This window comes from Falco biarmicus, chromosome 9 (genome assembly GCF_023638135.1).
Source record: "Falco biarmicus isolate bFalBia1 chromosome 9, bFalBia1.pri, whole genome shotgun sequence".
In the NCBI taxonomy this organism is placed as follows: Eukaryota; Metazoa; Chordata; class Aves; order Falconiformes; family Falconidae; genus Falco; species Falco biarmicus.
This window is the reverse complement of record NC_079296.1, coordinates 46,801,415-46,824,836: the sequence shown is the minus strand read 5'-3', so window position 1 is coordinate 46,824,836 and position 23,422 is coordinate 46,801,415. Positions and strand designations below refer to the sequence as shown.

At 43.9% G+C, this 23,422-nt stretch overlaps 1 long non-coding RNA gene across 2 annotated transcripts; it reads left to right on the top strand.

Moving 5' to 3' along the window:
• The first annotated feature begins 288 nt into the window (after positions 1–288).
• On the top strand, positions 289–21,442 carry LOC130155508 (uncharacterized). 2 transcript variants are annotated; one of them, XR_008824098.1, is made up of 7 exons: positions 289–1,304; positions 2,238–2,368; positions 8,089–8,213; positions 8,901–9,221; positions 9,530–9,711; positions 17,940–18,042; positions 19,786–21,442. It is a non-coding gene; the product is annotated as an uncharacterized LOC130155508 (long non-coding RNA). The 2 variants fall into 2 exon arrangements; XR_008824097.1 differs by having other exon boundaries at positions 8,089–9,221.
• Positions 21,443–23,422: the final 1,980 nt, after the last annotated feature.

Here is a 23,422-nt window from a genome sequence, read left to right as displayed (position 1 = left end):
ATACAAAAAGATACAATAGGCCTCCATTCCTTAGCGCTGATTGCCAGTGCTAATGTGCGTAAATGTGCTAAGAAAGCATGGTATCTCTACAAATTTACCTTCCTGGCTGCTCCCTGCACCCAGCGCTGCAAAGGTTTGCTCCTAAGTCTTCCCGCATGAGAAAGGAGAGACACCGCTCCCATAGAGCTGAGGATTTGTCCCAGCTGTCTGTGCTGAACAGCCGTTTGGTTTAGCTCTACGTATACCAGCACCTAAAAGCTAATTTAAAATAAAAGATTTCAAGCAACTAGTGAAAGGACAATAGTCATTTTGCTCCCGACATCCTTGTTTCTCAGAGCTGTTAAGGGATAATTTGCTGCAGAGGAAGTATACTAAATAGAATACATTTTTACAAGAATGTGTTTATTAAGGAATACCTCTATAAGGATGTATAAATGCATGAACTCTCCGAGAAAAAATGCTATCTTACATGAGTCCTCACAATGGTTCATAATCACATCTTGTTACTTAGTGCCTTCTTAAAGGTCTTTTTTTGTATCTTCTACAAGATGTTTTGTCTTGGATCACTTTGCCTGACAGAAATATTACTTACACTAAAACCCTTAATGTGAGATGCCCTGTAAAGAAGTTGTTTAATTTAATAACATTCATTGTATTAGTTCCCCCTAAAGTAATCACTTTGATGAGAACACACTCTATGTTCCTTTATTTGATCTGGGAATAAAATTATCTCCTCTTTACTTCAGTATCTCCTTCTTATTTTTTCTGGAATAAATAAACATGAAGCTGTCACTGCAGAGCAGCCAGTGCCTCTCCACATTACGAACCTTTTGAGTTCTGCACTGAGAGAATTTTTCTGCACAATGATCCTTTTAGAATATGCTTGAAGCACTCAATTTCCTTGCATTCTGGTTTCCAATGTAAATACATGAGTAACGACAGAGAACTCCTGCTGTCCCATTACATTATATGTCCTATCATGTTTTCTGTCCTTCTCATAGAACTGATCAGATTAGTTATCACGATGAAATTATTTAATGTATCAGGCACTAATTTTATTCTATGTTATTATAGCTACCTAATGTTATTACAGCAACCAAAGCCACCAGTTTTGAGATCTGAGCCCTTTTAAACCAATAAAACTTACTGCAGCCCTCTCTTCCATAAAGTCTTACTTAAAGCACTTATGCACTATCCACCCGCGTGGCCGTCACCCGCTGCTAAGCCCTCGCTGTGTGGCCAGGCCCTCAGAGCTGTCTCCAATACCTCGGTGAGCCACAACTTCAGCTCTTCTGCAAGTCTTGGTAAGATGGAAGCTTCACTGCAAAATCTATACGGTATCGGCTTTTCTTTTGAAGTGAGAAGACATTAAAGTATGTCTGCTTTCTCAATTTCATTAAGTTTTGGGTGATTGGTCTTTACCCAAGCATTTGGGTTAATCAGGTGCTGGGGGATGCTAACGATGATGGTTGCACACACTTTTTTCAAGCCAAAGAACAGCCATCGCCATCAGCCTTAGACCACGTGTAACTTCACCACAACTTTACTCAGTGTAGAACAAACATAGACTGCAGAATAATGCTAATAACTTATATTACTACTTTTTCTTATTTTTTGTTTTTCATTATTTTATTATTATTATTCCTATTTTTATTTGGAGGATCAAACCACAAAACTGTTCCCGGTGAATCCTGTCACCTCCTCCAGATAGTTATGCTGCTGGCTGCCACATGCAACAAGGGGCCGCAACACCCGCTCTATCAGTATTGGAGATCCTGGCCTAGAATGCGGTGGCTTCTGGGCAGTACTAGCCAAAAGACCACAAGTCAAAGAGAAAAAAGAATTACATCCAAAAACCGTGGATGAAATGTGTCTGTCACAAACACATTATTGTTGTCTATGCCAGAGCATGGTGGTATCGCTTTGAATCCTGGCTCAGTATTGCATCCGCTTGCCTCCATGTCTCTCTAACTGTGGGCTTTCAAGAAAGATGTAAGCATGGATTACTGTTTGTGTACTACAGACACTTAACAAAAATCTCTATTAGAAAAATAGGAATTATTTACTACAAGAGTCTATCAAATCATGAGATGTAAAAGTTGTATGATTTTAATTCTTTGGGAACATCAGTAAGAAAAACTGATTTGCATGGTTTCTGAAAGTCCAAAGGCGTAATTTGTTTGAGACATCACCAGACTTTCAGGGGATGTATTTAAATGAAATGTTATTATTTGCAGGTTTCCATCAAACTTAGAAGACACCGAGCTCCTTTTTGCAACGTGGTGTGTTGGTGACTGGATAGTTCCAGGGGCTAACGAGGAGATATAAAATCACGGCGAACTCAGTGACCATTGCAAATCTAATCCGGGTAAGTATTGTTCATTTGATCTTTAATCTGGTATCTAATCGAAGTAGGTGTTGTTCATTTAGTCTTTAATCTGGTAGCTATCTGATAAAGGCATATGAGAAACGAGTTGACTGTGTCACTGCAATTTGCCAGACAGTTGTAAGATTCCATCTTCAAAACTGATGTATTTATTTGGTAGCACCTGTGAAGAAGCTAGCAACTCAACAGGAACAGAAATCTTGTCATCATTAGTCAAAGGACTGACACACTCAAAGGAAGGGAATAAATACACTGGGCTTCTTTTCTGGCTTTCTTGCCTAAAGAACAGCACTTCTTTGTTCAAATAACGTCTGAGAGCTTAGTTAAGCAGTGGAAAGGAGGTGGTTTTATGGAGCAAAGAGAAATGTAGATGCTAGACATCTTCAGAGAAGACGGAAACACATGTATCACTCATATGCAGAGTACCCAAGGCCAATTTCAAGCCCTCAGAAAAACAAAATACCAAAGCCTCAGTCACCTCTGCCTCCCCCCCTGGTTGTTGAGGAATACAGTGTGACCGTGAGGTTAAAAATAAGCGGTCCCTAAGATCAGGGAGGTTTTTTATCATAAAGAGAACATTTAATTTTATTTACCTCTAGCTGATTTTTGTCACTGCTGAGAGGATCCCTGTCAGGAAACAGTCGAGCCCTCTTCTCGCTCCATGGGGGACTTTGGTGTTTATTTCAACCTGATTCTTTCGCTGCCGTAATTGAGAGACCCATCCCCTTCTGAAAACTGCAAAAGGAGGGTTCACTGCTCAGAATGTTTCTTCGGTGCCTTAAGAGGCTTTCAGCCCTGTCCTGGGGGCTGCCAGGAGGGACAGACCCTCTGCCCTCAGATTTGGAGCCTGAGCTCCATGTACTGTAAGAGCCCCCCAAAAGCAGCCCCCGCTGCCCCACACTGTTGCCAACTTCCCAAGGGCTGAAAATCCAGCTGAGTGTTGACGGCCCTCCTAGGCTTGTTAGCCCCAAATCATCCAAGTCTGATGAGGGGAGGGCTTTCTTTTTGGTTTTGTTTTTCTCCTTTCCCCTAATTCCCCTTAAGTTAGATAAACTTTAAGTGGATTAATATAAACAAAGAGCAAGTAGGCTGTGTAGTATAAGAGCGACCATTAGAGATTATGAGCTGAGGGACAAGCTTCAAAAGGCGGCAATTCAGCAGCCAGTCAGAATCACCAACTGAATTTTTCTTTACTTACTTTAGGGTTTTTAGTGCCCTCTGGAAGGACATCAACAAGATTTAGACACAAGCATATCACTACTGTAATGAACACTGACAAAAAAAATTGAGAAACTGGCACTGCATTTGCAATACTCCTTCGCTGGGAATTACTACCGTAATTACACCAGTTTAGAAAGCAATACCTTTGTAAGTGCTTTTACCCCATCATGTATCACACTAGGGATTATAGCATTTTAATAACTGTAGTGGCTAAATTGTACAATACTTACAATTGTATGAAATCTAGGAAAAATTTTGTCCCCATTGAGGCTATAGAAAACCTCCTACTGACTTTGCTGGAACTGGCAAAATGCATCCTAATTTTCCAGGTGTGGCCAGCTCCAGTCACAAAAGGGGCTTATATTTTCCTCATACTCTTAACATATGAGTGAACTGATACTTTTCATATACGTATACCACAAATGCTCTGAATTTTGTTTCACGAGAGATGTTATGACATGGAATGCACTGTTTCTTCATGAAATATGCACCTTTTAATAGCAGTTACTGAAAGGGTGATATATACAACCCTATTTCTCCTGTCACCGAATAAAATGAAATTCATAGACCTGCTCTTAGCTAACGTGATACACATTTTATGGCTAAATAAGGCCTTGAAAATGAAAATCTTCTGCCCTTCTCATGAGGTATATAGATCCAAATTAAATGAAGAAGTTACATTAAGGCCCCTGCAAACCTTGAAAAGGGTGTATTGGCTTGTTCATTCTTTCTACAGATAATAAACTCACCTGTCAAACATATTCTAGAGAGCCAGCCACGGCAGGCAAGTGTCCCCCTGCCTCAGCTTCCTTTCTGTGTTTTCCATTTTCTGAAATTGGGCATACCTTCTGGAGGTCGGACTATAAGAGATTGATAGATACCTTAGGATCAGTTTGCACGTGAAAAGGTAATAATTGATCCCTGGCCACTCCATGAGCCACCATTTAGCATCTTGTGCAATTTCGGAAGTTAAATCAGGATAACTACTTGAAAAATAAAAGGAGGTAAAAAAGCTCACTTCCCTTCAGCTTTAGAAAATATATATTCTGTTAGAAAAACTGTTGACTGACATGTTTTGACCCACATGGTGATAAATATGACCAAGCACCAACATTTTCTCCATCGTACAAACCGCCTTTGCACGAGCCTGGAGAGATTCCCGCTGGTCTCTGCAGGATTTGGCTTGAGCTCCTCTGCAGGAATTAGTTCATGCCAGTAGAAGTAAATAGGCCCTTGGGGATGCTGCTGCCGCGGCCGAGGTATTTATTTTTATAATAACTTGTTGGCTGGTGCAGAGATGGGAAGTCACAACCACAGCTCCTGCATGCAAAACTCCACACCATTCATGCTTACCAGTTAGTGCCCTCTGCAAGAACAGGAATGGTAAGAGCCATGAGCTTGGGGGCTGCACTACCAAAGGCTTCCAGCACCCTGACAGCCATTTGCCATGCTTCTGGGAGCAGCTTCTACCTCCCAGCAGGCAAAGATGACCCCTTGGACCATGGGGTAATGGAGGCTGAGGGCATCAGAGGGTCACAGGATTTTCCTAACAGAGCCAATCAAATGTGCTTCTTCTGAAGGAGCCTTCCTCGCTGCTTACGATTTCTAGTGGTTGCCCTCACTGTGTTATCGTGATAACAATCCTTTCTCTGGCTTGGCTCCTAGGTGCCTCCTAGCTAATAGAGCCCCCGACCATCTGAGGAGCTCTTCTTCTAGCCTCCAAAATTGTCTCCAGATTTCTCTGCTCTTACTTTCAAATCAGGTAGGAAACAGGAGGGAAGCGCAACTCTCTATTCATCCCCTCGAGGGAAAAGAGGGCAGATCGGTCAGTGACCACATTTCATTAGTCAAAGAAGAAATGAAGTTACTCTCCTTCCCTTGCCAGACTCCTGCACTCGTACCAAAATGAAAATAAGACTGAAAGGGCCTTTGATAATGACACAGCACTTTCTCATCACGTGTGCTCTTTTATCAGCACTTACAGCCATCTGAGCACAGAGTGAAGCCCTGTAGAATTGGCTGGTTTTCACATTTTCAAGAATTGTTTTCTCACTTATTTCCTGTTTTCTTATCAGCAGGCCCAACTACATCCAGAACCTAGATAATAGTTGCATTGGTATCACTGCCAGCTTTGTTTAAACTCCCTTTTCTACTCTTTAAACAAGCTTGGAGCTCCACTTATTCCCCTTCTGATACATAACTTAAGGAAAACTTGACTTGAGGCCAACAATATCTAAAAAAGGAGACAGAAAGCTTGAGCAGAATAGGAAACAGGTAATTTTGCTGCTGTTGCAAGCGCTGGAACATAGACTTAGCATTTTCTAATAACTTTCTCCAGCTGCCAGTTACTTGTTCAAAATGAAACACATATACTGCAGGGGGAAGAAGGCTGATGTATTTCTAAGTTGAAAGAAACGTTGTCCAACATCTGTGTGCCACCTGGTAGCCTCAACCAAAATTTTCCCCTCCTCCCAGCTGTAGCTTGCCTGGCTACGCATCCGTTGGTTGCCACCTCCGCTCCAGCAGCAGCTGCGCGACAGTGGATTTGCACCTATAGCATAGAATCCGTAGGCTCCGTTCCATTTTCACCAAGTCCAAACTCCCTTTGGAGTTCACCTGGGGAAGCAGTCAGAAAAAGTGACCAAGAGCCTCAAATCACAGCCCGGAGCATCCGAGTCCTCTGGGATCCAGCAGGAGCCAAACCCCTTCGGCAGTATGTAGCTTCCATGGAAAATCATGAGCCCCCTGAGCATCCACCCAGCCGAGCAGGAAAGCCTATGTTAGTGTTGGACAGCCGTAACACCTTCATGATCTGTGAGCGGAAAACATCAAAGGCCACCGAATCCCAGAGCCCCAGCTCCCTCTCCTGGCAGAGCACCGCAGTGGGAACAGGCAGGGGGCCGGCAGGGTGCTCCCCCCGGCACCGGCAGCCTGAGCCCCCAGCCCCGCAGACGAACCGTGCCCCCAGCGAGCGGTGGCTCCTCTCCGCAAGGAGCCGGGGGTAATAACGCAGCTACCAGCAGATTACTGCAGGATTAGCAAAGGCAAAATCTATTCCAGTGAGGAACATCTGCGACATAGCTTTAGCTGCATAAAAAATATGTACTTGAGCACAGATAAAACTTCATTGCTGCGCATTATCTGCAGTCCTTAAGGTTGGGGGTAGTGCAATTTATTCTCTAATACTTCGGTACCAGACTGACTTATGTGCAACCGTGCCTTGATTCCTCTCCAACACCACAGTCACCTTCTGTTTGCTGTTTTCTGTGAACACCAAGCCCACAAAGTGCTTCCCCAGATTGTAACTTACTCCTTGAGAAACACACATTTCTCAGGCTAGATATGAACCTGTCGCTGCAGCAGGTAACATACAACACAGAGGTTTTCGTTAGTATTCTTCAGCCATTCAGAAACATATGCTGCTTTTCTATATGTGGAGGCAAGGTTTATTGGCCCTACATCCCGAGAAGCATCCATGACATCCCTGCTTGGTGAAACATGCGCTGGCACCAGGTCCTTGGGCATGGCACCAGAGCTGGAAGGGTGAGACCTGTTGTGCGGCCCAAGGCTGAGCCACGCTCCTTCTCAGCCTGCAGCATGTGCCTCTGCTGCTTCAGAGAACACGGCGGCTCTTGAAGCAGCGCAAGGCAGCGGGGGCTCACCCCGAGCACAAAGCCCCCAAGAGCGACCTGAGCGGGCACAGCCCCGCGGCACGGCAGCACCCATCCCTTCCAGGCTCAGCACCATCACGGCGCGCTGGGAGCCCAGCTTGGCGCTGTTCTGGTTGTATAGAGGTTCATGCGGTTTGGCCTTCTGGACCGTTGGCTGTTAGCAACTTGGGTCCATCAGCAGTTCAGTCTTGCAGCATTTTGATTCAGTTTTTCTGTGTTTGCACACCAAGGGTGGCTGAAGTCAACCCAAAGCCTCCCTAGCAAGCGGGTGGGTTTGGGCTGCCAGGGCCGGGGGGTGTGTGTGTGCTGTTAACATCAGACCTTCTCCATTCCTACTGTTTCTGTGGAGAAAGTAGAAATGGGGATTCCTGTACAAGACACAAAATAGCTCTCTTAACTGTTTACAGCAGCCTTTTTTAGAGGATTATTTGATTGGTTTTCATTTTTTTTGGCAATGAGCTCTTGATTAGGAGGAGCAGGAGGCAGCTCAGAGACGCACATGCTGGTTTCTGTTGTGGCTGTGTTTCCTCTAGGTTTCGTGCCAGCGCAGTTTTCCCAAGGTGATGGCCTTTTGCAGGTCAGTGGCTTGCTTCAGGAGGCCCCCTCACCCTCCAGCATGGACTACAGCTCCTGCTTACATGGTAAGGTCTTATGTTCTTACAGGTCCATAAAGCAAAGCTAAAGCTGCACAGAAGGCATTTAGTCAAGCCGGGGCTGTGGCTCATAAAACGTCTCATTGTAAGTTAACCATCCCGGTCATAGTAGACCTTCTGTATATTAGTCAGAATTAAATTATTGTTTCTTCCTCAGGGAGAGAAAAGGATATATTGAAGAAGACAGAGAACAACAGAGGGAAACATGTGCTTCTGGATATTGCAAAGATCTCTAAACTTCACTACAAGACGTTACCAGCACGCTCATCGGTTTCATGTTAGGTATCGTAAGCAACTTATCTTTGCAATACCATAATGCAAAATTTTCTCAAAGAAGCAAAGGTCCCTTTCTTGCAAATGCTCACACATTTCCTCGTTCCTGCAGTTCTCATCAGGCTGCAGTTCTGTGCTGTCCTGCGAATTGTTCGGTTATTACTTGCTCAAAACTGACTTCAGTTAAAATTACTATAAGAAAACATTAGACTCTTTGTGACCTGAAAAACAGTGGTTTCATTTTCTTCCTTTACGTCTCTTCAGTATTTCATCCCTAGCAGTCATTACATTCCTGTGATAAAACCAAAGCTCAATATTAATGTACTATATTCTGGAATACGTCTCACAACCAATCATCACATGTTGGTGCTTACTTCCAGCTTACGTAGCATTACTATTGTTAACTGATTGTATCTCTTTATGTTTGCTCAGTCGGGTTTTCCAACCAAGGATGTATTTTCAGACATCTGAATATGTTCATGATTTTTCTCATAACATTATCTTTTAATGCTACTTTTCTTAGCTTGTACATGTTTTCTTAAAGTATAGAAAGACTATTAACATACTTCAAGTTCTGCTCCTCCACAGGTCAGGATTTGGCCCCTTGTCTGACGGTCTGTCTTGTGACAGAGCTAGGACCGAGAGAAGGGAATGTTACACCTAATGCACTTTTCAGGTTTATTCATTTATTTTCAGCTGTTCTCCAACCGCAGTAGGTAAGCAGTTTTAAATTCAAGAAATAGCTCACGGTGTCAAATGGAGGAAGGAAAGACGAGCCAGTAGGGACAACATTTTCCACAGCTGAAGAGCACTGGATGAAGCAGTGGTGTTGGTCCTTCTGAGCAGCAGCAATCCCTGGCTGAGTTCCCTCCGATCCCACAGCCTGCATTTCCAAGGCCAACAGTCCCCGCACAGGAGTTGTTCTCCCCACCATTCCTCATGCAAGAAACCCTGTTCACATCCCTGGCTGCCCACGTGGGTTCTGTCAACACACAAAGTGGCTGATACGTGAGAAAGGTGAGAGTTCTGTTTGCTAAAATTTGTAATTGATCACAAAAGGATGTGGGGAAGTTCTGTGTCAGTCCTTAAATCAGAGCTGGCCACCTCTCAGAAAGGGACAGCCCAGTTCTGCTAGGAGTGGTTGGGGTTGATACAGAAATTATGGGGCAAAATAATTGTATGGCTGCTTTTATGCAGTAGATCAGATTAAAGGCTGGTCTCTTAACCTCGCATTTTTTAACCTGAGGAGGAGGCTATGGAAGCCCACAGGCATACATGGTAACCTGTAGCTGGGTACTAACTCTTCATTTTATTCTATTTTGCAGGGCTATGCATCTATGGGCAGAGCTATCATCCTGCCTCCCAAGTACCTGTTCAGGAAGAGATCTTAAAATGCATTGTTTCGAGTAAAAAACATTCAGTTCTTTGCTTCCAGAAGCAGCTGATGCAGTAGGAGAGCACTACCCACACTTAGTTTATGGACCAGTTTGGCCACACAGCTTGCTAGGTAAGGTACAGCATCAAAACACTTATACCGGTGCTGGGAATATTGCTATGGATTGTGCTCACTGAACCATGTTATACCAGCTGCATCCATGTCAGAGGAGCATGTCCAAGACTAGTTATGGGTAACAAGGCTCTATTTGAGGGGGAAAATGAGACCAGAGTGAGATTTACGGCAATTTCAAGTGCAGAATATGCAGTATGAACAGATGAGCCCCAGAGAACAGTAAGGTGCTTGTTACATACAAATATTTTCAGAGGAGGAGGAAAAAACCCAGAAAATAACAGAATGAACTATAATATATACACTTTTTCTAAGTAGAGCCTTTCTGCATTTCCCATGGGATTCAGTTGAATGGGGAAAGATTAAAAAAAGAGACGAGCAGAAACCGCTTGCAACACAGAACAAACCTTGAGTGCCAAGAACATGCTCCAGATTTTTTTTAAAGATGCCTGCCTCTTATCTCAGCCCTGATTCATCACAGTTCACTCCCAGAATTATTCAGAATTCAAGGACCTTGCTCCTATGGGGTTAATGGGTTACATTCAGCATTGAAACCCATGACACAAATAGCTGCTTAATTATTCAGTCCAGACTGGGTCTAGTGGGTAATGGAAATAAAAATAGCAACAGCAACAATTACATTGTTTTATGTTTTGTAGGTGAAATGAGTTTTTCTTTTAACCGCATAATCCAGGACGTGCGCAGGGAGGAGGGGGCCCATACAGAGGAGGGGTTGTGCTGCTTGTGACACAAAAGATTAGCATGCCCATGACTGAAGAGGAGGAAAAGGAAAACACTGCCATAAAAGTGACAGTAGAGGTGAAGAATTGTGGTGAATGTGTAATGCACCACTGAAAAGACGCAGGAGAAAACATACCAAACTGAAAGTCTTATCATATCTATCCTGCTATTCCAAAGCAGGAATTAATTTGAAGGGAAGAAGCTGCTGCTCTCATTGGCTCACATCACTTGTTCATAAACACAGGCGAGAAAAATGCTAAAGTGATACAATTAGCATAATTACTATCTTTGTTCAAAAGATGCGGTGGTTTTCCACCCTGAATTTTGTTCAAGCAGCCATGGTGGCTAGTACCAATCAGCAGCTAATGGCACGTACTGCAGCTACTCCGGGAGCAAACGCTGTAAATCTCATGCTTCAAATGCGCCAGCCACCCTGGATGTCAGAGCACATTACAAACACAGGAGCACCTAGCCAGCGTTCCTGTTACAAGGAATTTGTGTGTTGCTGACCAAAGGTACAGCATTAAAACAATCCTGGCAAACCCACGCCACCCCGACAGCAGGCAAACCCAACTTAGAATCAGTGGGGCTAAATGTAGCGTTTCTGCAAAGGGTCAGACTTAACATGTACTTAATTGAGCCCTGTTTTGAAAGCATGCTGTGGCAGTAGGGTGGAAATAGGCAGGCCAGAGAAACAAACACGATCATTTTAAGCCCGAATCATCACCAAATGCAACACTGCTGTGTGAAGGGGATGTCAAATTAGGGTAATCACTCCAAAGCCCCACCAGCATCCTGCCTTGCTGCAGCTGCCCAGGGGATGAGCCAGGACAGGGCTTCCCTGGCTGCAGGAGGCTGTAAAGCCCTGGTTAAACAGGTATGTTTTGCATTTGGATAATGCTTAAAGCAAAGCAGGTTAAATGACTCCTTCAGCTGATGACACTTAGCAGTCCTGGTACTGGTCTCTTGCCTTTTGGCTCCGATTTGCTGTGGTAACCAGTCTGCTGCAGCACAAGGGGGAGTTAAGCCAAAGCCTTTAACTCTTTTTTTTTGTCTTTAAAAAAAAAAAAAATCTTTCTCCTTTACAGGACCCAAGCCAGAGCTATTTAAAAGACTGTTTGGGTTCGAGTTCTGAGTCACCTCCAGTTTTCTATTCCTTGCTCCTGTTCCCCTCCTCCCTTTTTTTCATCGTATCATTGCAAAAGAGGGGAGCAAAAGGAAAAAAAAAAAAAAAAAAAAAAGAGTAATGGAAAAAATGCTAGGATAGCCATATACTTGGTTTTGTCTCTTTAAACATTTGAGAAAGCTGGGGTTCTTTCTTGAAGTTTTGGGCTGTATCCCTTGTTTTTTTCACCATGGTATTTCATACTAGTCAGATGAAGGTAAATATTGGGATAAATTGGGAATAAAAGGGCAGCAGTGTGTTTTTCATAGAATTTAATGTAAAGGCTTCATTGTCAGTCTTATATTGAAGGGAAGCTAGAGTGTGATCATTTTGTGTTCGGCACAGAAGATCAAGGGTTACCACCTGCATGCCACTAGAAGTAAGGGATTGTTCTGCAAGTGACAGTGGAGGAAAGGGAGTTTTGTGCTTGTCTCAGCGAAGGCAAAGGGTTTCTGTGCAAATGATGCTCGAGGAAAAGGATTAGACTGCATATGACGTGGAGATGAGAGGTCATTGTACATACGTCACGCAAGGAGTGGGGCAGTGTGACACAGGGCAGAAAGGATTCTTTGAAAGGCAGAAAGAAAATGAGAAAGAGAAGAGGGACTACAATTGTGTGAGTGTGGCTGGAAGTACAAGGTTTCTTACGGGCAAAAACAAATAAAGAAGGAAAGAAATGGCTGTATTCCTAGGTAAAGAAGTACAGCTTGTTCTACAACCAAGCACTTAAATTTTTCAGGCAAAACAGAGCACTGTGCCACCCATTCATTTAAAGATATACACTATTCTCACAAACACTTTGAGCGATAATTGAATAATGGTATCTCGGAGAGATACTTTGTCATCTCAGTCTCAGCTCTCCAACAGACAACTAGTTGACTCTCGCTTACGGGACCTTGTCCCTCTAATGAAAAGTAAGTGCCTCACATATCACCATACCCTTCTCAGGAAATAAGAATATTGTTCCCAGAATAAACCACTGGTGAGACTGGGTGCAACACACAAGTACTGCAGGTCTTCTGGGCGTACTGTGCTTTTCTTCTTGGTTAGGAATCCCAGTCTCCCAGCTCTAAGATAGATGGTTCTGATCTATATATGAATAGGAAGCAGTGCAAGCCTAGGTCGATGATTTTTTTGTTGTCATTTCCTTTAAAAAATAAATAAATAAATAAATAAATAAATAACTGCAGTCCGGCTCCAGAAGAAAAATATGCATGAAATAAAAGGTTTTCACTTTCCTTGTGGCACCAGGGAGAAGTGTTTCAGACGTTGTTTCTATGCAAAGAGAGATTTACATTTCCACATCGCAGCAGCAACCAAACCCCAACTTTGGCTGAGCTTTTGTAAGACATTTTAGGTAACAGAATGTGTTTGGGGTTAGGGCTGTGGTGCACTGCATCGTTTTTGTACCATGAGAAAGGAGAAGCAATGTGAAAATAGGAATTATTTCTACCGTTATGCCAGTTTCTGGTTCAAGACTTCCTAGTTATTTTGGACTTTGTTTTCACACAAGGATCCTGACATCCGGTTACTCGTAGCATGTCACTCTCAACAGCAGTGCAACACTTTGTACCAGGAACTGCATTTCAGAGAAGGTGAAGCCAGGGTCAAACGCATTCCTGCTAACTGTACTGATTACAGGAGAGTTATTCCATGATTGAATTTGCTCTCCGATGTTAAAGTGGGTAGCTAGCTGCTAATTGCTTTTAAGGAGGACGCATCGTTCCCTGCCCAAGCGCATCAGGCACACGGGCACCTGCGCACGGGAGATAAACGCTGCTCATCTTTGGCGGGAGTGTGGCACGTGGGGAGGGTGTGCGGGTCACACTGTGCGAGGGCTTGGAGGGGGATGCACAAGCAGCCTGCAAGTGAAAGCGGATTTCTGTATGTCCATTCATTTTGCACTCTTGGTACCAACTTTGTAGAAGAAATCTACTATATTGATCTGATTTCTTCAAAGCTGCCACACGTGCAGTGGCATGGCCACTGGCTCATTTCTGCCGTGTTTCTACAACACTGACTCTCCTCAGGCTCCACAAAGCCTACATCTATTACCATGATCCCACCAGGCACCATATAGGTTTCCTTCCTGATCTGACTTTTTCTCATCATTTTCCCATTTATCATATCCGTAATCTCTCTGTGAGTTGCAAAATTCACATTTAGGGCAAAGAGAGACACACAAGGTCTAGTTTGTGCAGAATATCACAGAGCAGTCCTGGCTCATTAACGTGCAATGTCACAAGGACAGCCAAACTCTGCCCCTCCGCTATGATTTATGATTTGGTATGTCAGAGTAAGCCTCAGCTTCTGATCCTGTTTCAATTATTTCCTTTTTTCCACTTTCCCCAGAAATCCTTGCCCCCCCAAACCTTTCCTACTCAGAGTTCCAAGTTCTGAAAGCTGCCTGGAACCGTAACTCATTTTGTAAATATTTCTGTTGGCTGAGCCATCCTGCACCTTACTGCTGGGAAGAGTGCAGCCCTGCAGAGGAGGGGTAATTGCCTGGGGTTTCGGAAGGTTTGCCAGCTCCCTACATGAGGAGGTTCATGGGGAAGATCTAGGAGGATGTATTTGCTAAACTTCGTCAAGCTTGGGATGAAATTCATGAACTTAGAAACTAGACAGCCATTTGCAACCACCTGCCTGGTTTGCAGAGCTCTTACTAGTGGCCACCTTAGGATAAAGACAAGGCTGCAGTCTCTCTTGTTTTAAGAATTATTCTACCCTTGCAGGGAAAGTCAGAGGCTGTAAAGATTTTGGCTGACAAAAGTTGTGTTCTGAGTTCTTTGTGAGGATGTAGCAAAGCTGTCAGACCAATTTTCTGTGTTGAGCTCCAGCTGATGCTTGCCTGTGCCTGCTGCTGCTCACCGCTGGTGCAGGCTCCCAGTTGAAGCTCTTGGGTTTTGAGAGGGTGCAACTCCTCATGCTGCAAGTACACTCTTTGATACGTCTTTGCTGAATGAGACCATGAAGGAGGGAGGAAATTGCCCTGTCAACTGAAGCTTAGCAGATCTGGTTCACGGCTTGGCAAAGTCAGTGGGAGGTTTTCCACTGGCCTCAAGAGGAAAGGAACCGGGCACAAGGACCAACGCGAGCACTGTAATTCTGTCACATGCAAAGGAAAAGATGGAGAAACACCAGCTAAGAATCGGATTCTGAATGATACGTGTCGAATTTGAAACATGCTTGTAACAGGGAAAGGTTATCTGAAAGTAACTGAAATACTTTCTTCTAAAACTATTTCTTTTAAGGTTCTTCAAAGCACCCACAATGCCATTTGCAGCCATTCCCCTGTGCTAGTGTGGGCGCCCTGAGCTCAGGCTTCAGGACACATTTCCCAGGAGGCAGGCAGTAGCTGTGAAGAAAGCTTTGCCCTGGAATCAGGAGAAACTCAAAGTTTTCAATTTGAGCTTGGTTAGTTTAGAATGAGTCAGTGTTGACTTGAACCTGGTATCTATAAGTCAAGTCAACATAATCCTCTCAAATGAAAAATGTGATCACCGACCACATGCAAGCAGCATCAGCTCTGCGTTACGAGCAAAGTGACAAACTATTTGAGGCGACATTTCTGGTGCTACGCCAGGGCACCCATGGCTGGGGAAAAGTGGTGGGCACCGGCCCCGTGGTGGCTGGGGGTTGAGGATGGGAATCATTTAGCTTATCATTAGGTCCACCCTTTACCAACACTTCTTCCCCGGGTAGAAACAGCAAGGGCAAGCAGCAGTATGGCTGCTTTCCTGTTAGGTAAATGCCTAACAAGGTGTTTGCTTGCAAAGGAGCTGAGCGTGACCTAATTAATGGCGATGCGGTGGCACAGAGTTCTTCCCTGACTTTGCTCTTCCCACAGGCTGGGATTTTGCAACCCAAGGTTTCAGTCCAGACCCACCGTTCCAAAAGACATTTGAAAGCAAGGCAGAGGGGAATAATTTTCTCGTTAACTCATCTGTGTTGTGAGTTTGATTCTGTTTTCTCTGTTAAAGATGATGAAATTGCTAACCCCAGCAGCTCCCTGCCCTTCATTTAGGGATTAGTGACTTCATCAACACAAGCAGAACAAGCAGAGAGGGCTGAACTTAGATCTTGGCAAGTTCAAAGCCTCCCAGTCCGAGATGAGAAAGCAAGGAAACACTCACAGCAGTGACAGTATTTCAGTCTTTTACGCAATGAAGGGACCTACAAGCTAACGATAAAGGCTTGGGAGCCAATCGGCCAAGCCCACCCCTGGTGTAAATCTGGTATTCTTCCGATTCAAACCACGGGAAAGGGGCAAACAAGGAAGATCCTTGGTGGCAAATATGACTAGATGAAGCAAACAGTAAAGACTCTCCTGTAACTGCAGTGCATCACGCAATTAGTTTCTTAACAGCTTCACCATTCAGCCGGCCTCTTCCCTGGCACAGTGCCATGCTGGGCAAATAAATCAGTTTTACAGGCGCGACTGGCAGCCAGGACTGCAGCTCCAGACCTCTGAAGATGAGCTGGAAGGCTCCGTTGAAAGGGAGAAGGAAGAGAGGCTGAATAGGTAGGTGGAAACAGGCCAGTGAGGAGAGGAAGATGCAGCCAAATAGCACTGGATTCGTACTCGGGGATACCCACGAGCCTCTACAGAACAGCAGGGCTTGCCAAAAGCTGTTTGCAAGCAAAGGCCTTCCTATCTCTGGCCCTGTCATTGAGATTAAATGGGATCATTGGGAATAACAGTGAAGTGGAATGCACAGTTAATTAGAGAAATCAACGAACCCGAGTGATTGGGAGGGGGCAAACCATTAAGATCCAGCTCCTGCCACCCCTACTCAGCAGCGTTTCCGACCGCCGGCGTTGCGCGGGGCTCGCAGGGCAGGGTGGCCTTTTGTGGATGCTGCTTTGCACGTGGAAGTGCTGTGAAGGGAGTGAGGCACAGGCTGCCCTGCTCACCTGGAAGCTGCCACCTTCAGAAACGAGAGCAGTTCCTAGGAAAGGAAGCGATGGCTCAGCCCCACGGCAAGCCCAAAACTGTGCGGCTCTAGGATTAGTCGCAGACGAGCATGGTCACAATGCACGGGCACTCTGGGCTCTGAAAGAAAGCAGGATAAAATAAAAATCCTGTTGGTGGGTGGGTGGGTTTTGTTTTGTTTTTCACAGCAGTGTTGCTTTTGGAAGATGGCTGCAAATTATTTGACAGAATCTTTTTTGCCTGTAGATATCATTTTGTCAAAAAAATGTACCACCACATATGTCAATTATAGGGGGGAAATCACAGCAGAGGTTTTTCTGAAGTCTTTTGGGGTTTATTTCTATATTGTCATTCAGTGTTTATTTTCTCTCGTATGATTTTAGAAAGTGTAGAGCAGAAAAGTGAAAGCACTTAACTTCTGACTGAATCAACGCAAACAGTGCCGACGTTTCATTACACTGGGCATTTTCACTTCATTTTCTTTTCGGTTTATTATATGCTGAAATTAAAAAAATTATTTTTCCTGGACAGCTGTGTTACGTAGTACTTAGGTAACTCTAGGAAAATGTCCACTGACTTCATACAAGCAGATTTAAAATGGGGGCCAGATTATTTTAGGTGCTTACAGGCAGGGAAGCAGAGTTGGTACTTTCTGTAATACATGCAAGAGCTGACTGGCAAAAACATGAAGTTTTGCATTAAGTAACCCTGTAAGTCTGTTTGGTTTGTGGTTGTGGGGTTTGGGAGGGAGAGAGATGAAAAGTAACCGGTAAAATGCTTCACAAAAATAGTCTGTTGAATTGAAGCAAGAAAAGAAATTATTTAAATTCTTCGGAAAAACTTGACTATGTAATGTGCCTTATAGCTCCCCTAGAACACTGGGGAAAGGAAGGAAATTTCTTGCAACAACATTTTGGGATTAACCGAGCTATTTTGCCCAAGGCATGATTTAAGGTACTTTTTTATTTAACACAATTGGCGTAACTGTTTGCATAAGAAATCCTACTCCACAACTATTTCTAGTGTAATACCACTGAAGTCAGTGAGTTTACACCAAGGATGAATTTGCTCTCATCCTGTTTTCTTCACCATATTTGCCTTGGAAATGAGAATTACCCACAATTAGTTATTTGTCAGGTCAAAAAAATTTTGTACCGCTTTGAAAAAACATTAAAAGCTGATTGCAAGAGTTCCCACTCAGGTCAACCTAAAGCAGCGCAACAGTCGTGACCATTTCAATTGATACTTCCAGATGAAATGATCTGGCCTGCAAACCAGCTGAATTAAAAAAACAAACAAACAAACAACCAAAAAAAAACCCCCAAACCTAAAAATAATGTAGTATTTGCATATCAATACCTAATTTCTCCACTTGAATCCCTGCAGTGGAACTACCAGCAGCTCGTAATCCAGACCCCGACGTACTCCTGGCACTACGCTTTGTACCCTGCGTTTGGCTTCGGTGGGAACACCCTGAGGCTCTCTGAAGGTGAGGCACTCACCCTGTCTTGTGGCAATTATTGTTTCTTTCTCGGAATCAAAAGTGTGTTTTGTTTAACAAGTGAAAAAGAAAATATATTGCTCTACAAATAAAGCTAAAGACTTACGAAGACTTTTCAGTATTGCTGAGATGCTGTTAAACTCATCTGTAGATGTAAAGATATTTTAGCATAAAAGAAAAGTTTAATTTACTGAAAGAAACAGACCTACCCTTTAAAACTGAGCCAGTGTTCTGTGTAACACTGATCATTTTCAAATTATACCTGATAAAAATACAGTTGTAAATTATTTTTAAATATTTAGCTGTATGCTCTTACTTTTAATTAAAATTTCCCACATTCTGACACGTTCTGACCAGTGATACTGAAATCAAATCCACGGGGAGTTAGAACTCTTCACAACAGCCCTGATCCAGAATCCATCAAGCCTTACAGTTTTTGGGGTGGTTTTTTTGCTGTGGGTTTTTTTTTTTTCCATACCTAGAAGGCAAAGATATTCATCACAAGAACCAACCACACAGACTGAGATTTTGATCTTATTTACAACAGTATAAATCAAAGTAACTTCAGTGAGGCCAAGGGAGTTGCTCCGGATTTATGCTCATCAGTGTAACAAATATAAAACATGGATTAGTGCCAGTTAGGACATCGCTTGACTATTTTTTCACTGAAAACATAGTGGAAGTTTTTTCATTTGCAAAAATAAAATTTCTACTCTTTTTCATGCATCTTCAGTGAATTGTATATTAAATTTTGAACAGAATTCCCCCTTTCTAAGGAAAAAAAAAATATATTTTTACTAAGAACTCCATCTACCTGAAAGCTGTTTCCTTTAGGAAAACTGTTCTTATGGAAATTTTCTGACCTGATTTAAAGTCAAACTCATAATTCATACAAATAAGACGCTGCTCAGCAGATGTTCAGGAAAGAGCAAGCCAGTGAGCAAGCACGCACGCATCCCCATGTGGTTACGCTTGAGCTTCTTGGTGTAGAAAACAGGAAGGATGGGGCAGTAGCTAAGATGGTAGGAGAGCTATGAAAGTAATTGGGGTTTAAGTCAGTAGTGCACCCAATTTTTATTTCCAGGAAAATAAAACCACACCAAATTTCATTTCAGATGAAATAAACCAGTACCATTTTGTCTCCTTAAGGAAAAATTCCTGAGCATCCTTCACCCTGGCTGTTGGGAAGTCTAGCTCCTTTTTAAACGGAAAATGAGAATTTTTAATGTTAGAAAACATTGAACCACATAGCTGTAACTATTCATGAAGTTTGAACTGAATTTTGTAGATCTGAAACTGCCTTTCACAGTGAGTGAGCTGATTGCACGGGAGGAATCTGAACCTGAGGAAGACTCCGAAACCTCAGCTGGGGGTCAGGCTCACTGCAACTGAGGATAAGTCACCTAGGCCAGACCCTCACAGCTGTCTGGCCCCCAGCAAAAGCCATATTTTGAAGATCTCAGCCACAGTGTCTCTGTATTAATTCTACAATTGTATCACTGGACATGTATGTGAGGGAGTGGCTGAAATAAGGTATCTGCCCAAATCTGAAGAGCAAAGCCCCAGCCAGATGCTGGGCTTTCTTCACTGGAAACAGGGCAGGCAACACCTGGCAGTATTTCCACGTAGACAAACCCCTTTCTCTCTTTCCCCCAAAACACAGGATTTCCTACAGAATATTAAAACCCGTTGTTTTCCCATGTTGTGTCTAATTCCCCTCTTCTTTTCTAGATGCAAGGACCAACACCACAAAGGGTCAGATCCTTCTCTGCCCTGCAGCCTTGCTCTGTATGCTGCTGGGGACAGCGGCCGGGCAGCGTTCCTGACGGATGAAGGGCTGTTGTCCATGGATGTGGATGGATGGGCCCTGCTCCTGCTCTGCCCAGTGGCCTCTAAACACTCCCAGCTCATGGGAAATGGCAAGAACCACTGAATTTCAGCCATTGATCCCCTCCCCTCCCTCCTTCCCTCTTTTCTCCTTCTTTCTGTCCACTTGGCTGGCCGTGGGCAAGCTTTGCCCCCAGCTCCCAGTGCTGGGGGGGGAGGTGGGTGCAGGATGGTTCGGGTTTATGGCACGGGCTTTCTGTGAACAAAACTCTTTAAAACACAAAAATAAGTAAAATCAAGCAGCTGTAGCTGCTGTCAGAGCAGTGGCTGAGTGCATCTGCTTTTTCTCGCCTCCAAAGCAAATCAATATGGCTTTAAATGATTTCCCTGATGCCTGGATTTCTTACCTCACGCCGCTGTTAGCCCAGCCACAAACTGCCTGGTCATTCCTACCTCCTCTTTTCAGTCTCTCTCCCCTGGCCGCTTCTCATTGCCTTCTCTTAAAAATGCACACAAAATACTCACTGGAGCAGCTCGGTTTTGCTCATGTGTCGTTGTCGCACACAGGCACATTAGCCACCACTTGCGGCCACACACACACACTCACCACGGTGCCTCAGTGCACGCACTGCCCAGCTGTATCTCCATCCCTCTCCCCGTGCACACTGCCTGGCTCATCACTGCCTCAGCAGCATCTGCTTTTCAGGGGTTTTTCTTCTGATGCTGCAGTTAGTGAGGAAACGCTCGTGTTTACTTGCAACTCTGTCACAGATATTAATGCTTTAATAAAAAAAAATAAAATTATTCAATCTCTTGAATTCTGGGGGGGGGGGGGGGGGGGTGTCTTTCCCCCATGCCCCTCTGCCCACCTTGGGGCAGGCATATTTGAGTGTAAACCGATCACCAGTGCTAAAAATAAAAGACTTCCACACGGATAAACCCATGCTTTGGGGACTGCCCCATTTTTCTAGATCCTGCCTAATCTTGGATTTGGGTTGTTGAGAACACAAGGTATGGCTAAGGGTATAAAAAGCCCTCAGAAATCCTTATGCACCATCTGAGTATATTGACGTACGAGCGACACGCAGAGAGGAACCCGCAGTCCGTCAGCGCAGCCGCTGGCGCAGGAGTCCCCTGAATCCCCTTATCACTTCAGCGGTGCGCACAAACACATTAGCTGCTTATTCCAGCAGAACCCTCGGCTTACAAAGCCAAACTGCTGCTGCCAGATTCATCACCTTGTTCTTATTTATTTATTTTCACCATGTATTACTCTCCCACTTAATTTTGCATTTCGAGGTGCTTTCATATGCCTAGTCACCCGCTTCAAGTATCTAGATCATTACTTGCCTCTGATTAGCGCAGTGCATTTGAGTGGGGTGCTGGAGGCAAAAATTTAAAATGTATCAAAATGCAAATATGCCCCCATTGACCTCTGGAAAAATGTGTTACATTGCAAAGTACTTTCTAAGAAAGCCAGAAAGAAAGAGGAGAGAGAGTATGAATTTGCAGAGGTTTGTGATATTAAAAAAAAAATAATTGCAAACGGTTACTCAGAGGTTTGCATTCTGTGTCGTGCAAAAAGAGCTTTTTTTTTTTTCTTTAAAAAAGTGGAGGGACCAGACGATGATACTCCTGCACACTTTGTGTCTCACTCTGCTTACTTTGCTAGAAGAAGTACTGACGTGAATGGGGTTGCTTGTGGTGCATATTTTTTCAATCTGCCAAGATTCAAATATGTAGTCTAATATATGGCAATGGCCCAGAATGAGACACAGAAATTATTCATGATCCTTCTTTCAGCATGAAAGACTCCTTCTATAACCTCAGCCTAATGGCTCTGCATTTAAGAAGTAAATGATTTTTACCAAGAAAAGCGAGAGGCAGCCAAATTTGCCGGGAGCAAATAAGGGTGGTGTTAAGACAAGTGACATCTCTGCAGTGAGGTATGCCCGAGAGCTGCACCGGGGAAAAAGATGCCACGTTACCCAGGTTAGCTGAGCTGGACGGTCTTTTACCCCCACCCATCTCTTTTTACTAGAGAAGACTGTGGCTAGTTGTTGGATTACACTAGCAAAAAGAAAATAGTCCCTCGCCCCAAAAAGGAAGCTTATGGCCTGGTTTCATCCCTAGGTTTGTGCAATGCTTTTCTACAAGCGCTTGTTCACCTGCAGGCACAGCTTCTCCCCAATCTCCTGACAGCCAGAAGTGGTGGTGTCCTTACAAATCAAGTATAATGCTTTCAAGTAACCTACCCTATCCAAGCCAGAGTTTGGATAGAAGTTTAACATTCGCCCAGCATTCAAATTAGTGCTGCTGATGTAACGAGGGAAGTCATTACAGCATCCTTCGGCCAGTGCCCTCACTGCGTTACGTGCTGCTGCCGGTCCGTGGCCGGGGATGGAAGGGAACCCCCATGGAGGAGCGCAGCTGCTTCTGCCTGCACCCCACGGCACGTACGCTTGTTCTTCAGGCCTCGCGAGTCTCTAATGGGATAAACACAACAGTCCAGCCAAGGGAAGGGGACCAGCCGTAGCTGTGGTCGTTACTAGCACATAAAAACCACGCGGCAGAAGAGGCAGCTTGTGACCACCCCCGGCCTCCCAATGGTTGTTGTGCCATCGCTTAGCTGGTTTCTCTGTCTCTGGCTATTGCTTCATTGCACTTGGTCATAAATGAAAGCTATCTAATGCTAATGACCATGGTGCCCACCCTAATCATGCATTTGAAATATTAATAAAAATAATTTATGTCATGTGACTGCTTTTTAACTAGCTGCTTTCAGGACTTTAGATCAGGATTATAAAAGACGTGCATTTATAAATTATTAGCCTTGAGCACATAAGCACTGCATACTACGGGGAGCACTTTTGTAGCACTTTAAATTAATTTATTGTTATTCATTCCAGCTGTCTGTGATGTAAACCTTTGGCTATAAATTTGTACCATCATCCAACATACCATTAAACTAAAGTGGTGCCCGTGCTGGAGCATATAATAAAACATATGAATAAGATTTCTGCGGGGACACTTTTTTTAAACTCTCAGTTAATGACACAAGAGAAGTGAGATAACATAGTCACCCTGTAACTATGCATTCATTAAAATAGATCGGGGTGGGAGAGGACTTTTAAATTCCTACTTCTAGTGAGTTCTGACCCAATGTTTTTCTTTCCCAGATTGTTTCAATTCACATCCTAGCTCAAGCAGAAGGCTTTGTCGGAGGCCATCGTGAAGTCACTAGCTAAGGCTGCCAGAGGGGTTTTGTCGGACCTGAACTTTTCAGAAGTGGAAATAGCTCCTGACCACTGAATCACAGTACAAGAGCAGAGAAGTTCTACTGTCTTATCTCCTCTGCAGGCAAACATTCTTTCTCCTGGAGATCACCATAAAGGTAACAAAACCTCACAGGCATGACTAAGACCTCAATGTCTTAATCCACTTAATGGCATAGATATATTTTGTACCAGCCCATTGGGATACAATTTCCCAGACTTTAAAGCAAGCTGTGACAATGCAGTGCTCTACCAAGTGGAGTCAG